Here is a 2,500-nt window from a genome sequence, read left to right on the forward strand (position 1 = left end):
TTAATGTCTGACACTTAAAGGGACAAAAGCCCCGGGCCACACCTGCTTACCATCAACCACAACACGCATTTACCAAAAGAAGCATTTACCACGGTGTTTAAAACCATGGTGTTTAAAACCACGGTGTTTAAAATCATTTCACAAGCGGACGGTGTCTTTGAGACATTGACCACTTTTAGGGAGGCGCGCACACACATACACACACACACACACACACACACACACACACACTGCGACCGGTGTCTTTGAGACATTGACCACGTTTACGGGTCTAAATTCCTGTTATTCTTCTCTATTGTTTCCTGCAGCCTTTTACTGGCAGACAGCAACAACCAAAAGAGAGGACTGGGTCTCACTGTGTGTGTGTGTGTGTGTGTGTGTGTGTGTGTGTGTGTGTGTGTGTGTATGTGTGTGTGTGTGTGTGTGTGTGTGTGTGTGTGTGTGTGTGTGTGTGTGTCTGTGTGCATGCATGCATGCATGCGTTCGTGCATGCGTGTATGTCAGTGTGCGCGTGCATGTGCGCATGCATGCATGTGTGATGCATGCATGTGTGTGTGTGTGTGTGTGTGTGTATTCAAGTGAACTATTCCTACACTATCATGAACCCTTTATCAACTTTAACAAGACTGTTATCATAAAGTAACTCAGGTCAAGATGTGGGTTGATTGGACCAATCAGAAATTAGGTAAGATCAAAAAAAGTTCCAATCACAACTCAGATTTTTTGGCTGACATTTAAGATTTGGCGATCATTCCGATCATTCAGTCCAAACTGCAAATATTTGGATTAGTGCAGAGATTTGATAGTCTTTAACTGTTAGTAGAATCAACAGCCAAGTAAACAGTCAGTAGAGAAGACATCCAGGCAGGAGAGGCCTAGTTCATCCAGTATGGATCTGATGAGGTCACAGTGTTTCCAGGGAGACAGAAGAGCCACAGCGTCACTACGCTTCTGGTAACTGACTCACAGCCGACAATCAAGTGTGTGTGTGTGTGTGTGTGTGTGTGTGTGTGTGTGTGTGTGTGTGTGTGTGTGTGGGTGTGTGTGTGTGTGTGTGTGTGTGTGGGTGTGTGTGTGTGTGTGTGTGTGTGTGTGTGTGTGTGTGTGTGTAGGCACTAAGCAGCGTAGAGACAACTTCAACTTTGGACCCCAATTTGCATGAGCAAAAATGTGTAAAATTCAGGCAAAGTCGGCCATCTTTACCTTAATATTCAGACACAATGAGAAAATAATCCAGTGGGAGTTCTGAATAATGTGCCAGCGTTTCTATGATGTGCATTTTCACTGTTTACAAAAACTCTTTAATAATAATTGAATAAGCTCTTTAATAATAAAGAGTATTCTGAGTGATATGGTTTTCAGAGCGTTCTGCTCAGCACTTTTTGAATCAAATCGGGGCCCTTTGTCTGGCAAACACACTGATGTCAGAAGATGGAGACGTCAGCTAAATATCCACGTAGCTTATATACACAATGTCTATCAGCCTGTTGTATAGAAGTCCCCAAATCTCCCTGAAGTCTGGAGTGAACTTGGAAACCCAATCTCCATGATAGAGCCTTCCTGAATGCACAGCACACAGAGCGAGCTAGCCTCAGTCTATCTTATTAACCTAATCCAGAGGAGGGTATTCAACACGCTCCACCGCCGAGTTCATTTAGTATTCCTGGGAGTTTGATCCCAGAGAACACACTGAAGGACGTCTGATATCTGCACAAAGACTGCTGAAAGAAATGTGTTTCATTCACTTGGTCTTCCCTCACTCACCACCCAGGCCCGAAGCTATTGTCTGCAGCTATGTGGGAATCAGGGGAGGCCGGTGGAGGTAGAAATCGGAGGACGGGCTCATTGTAATGCATGGAATGGCATGGGGAATGGTATCACATTCCGTTCCATGCATTACAAACATGTTTGATACCATTCCTCATTCCGTTCCATGCATTACAATGAGCCCGTCCTCCGATTTCTACCTCTGCCGGCCTCCCCCGGAGGAGATTACGCAACAGCAGTGTGTGCCTGTCAGTGGGAAGGCTGAGAAAGACTGGCTGGGAAAAGCAATGGATAAGTAATCTATCAAGCTGTCTGTCTGAGCTGGGAGGCTGGCGCTGAGGAACACTGGACTGGACATGACGGAAGATTCTAGTGAGTTTCTACCGAGCGCAGGAAAATAAACACGAGCGGCCGTCTCTGTCTGTGTGTATCTGGAACCCAGGGTTTATCTCTGGAGCCAAATGACCAAACAGAGGAGGAAATGTTTAAAGAAAACACGGTTGTCAGATAAATAACTGAAAAATAACACAAAAAATAACCTGTAAAAAAAGAAAAATCTGACCTCCTCCTTCTCTGAGACAGAAGGTGTCAGTTTGGAGGAATCCCATTTTGCGGCTGAGTGAGATAGCAGAGAGACAGAGGGGTGGTGCCCCACAAACAAGGCACTTTCCTTCCAACAGCCGTTCTCTAAGAATGTGGGAGTGAGAGGCGGTTGGTCTCTGGAGCGTTCAGA

This window comes from Argentina silus (assembly GCF_951799395.1).
Source record: "Argentina silus genome assembly, chromosome: 4".
NCBI classification, from domain to species: Eukaryota; Metazoa; Chordata; class Actinopteri; order Argentiniformes; family Argentinidae; genus Argentina; species Argentina silus.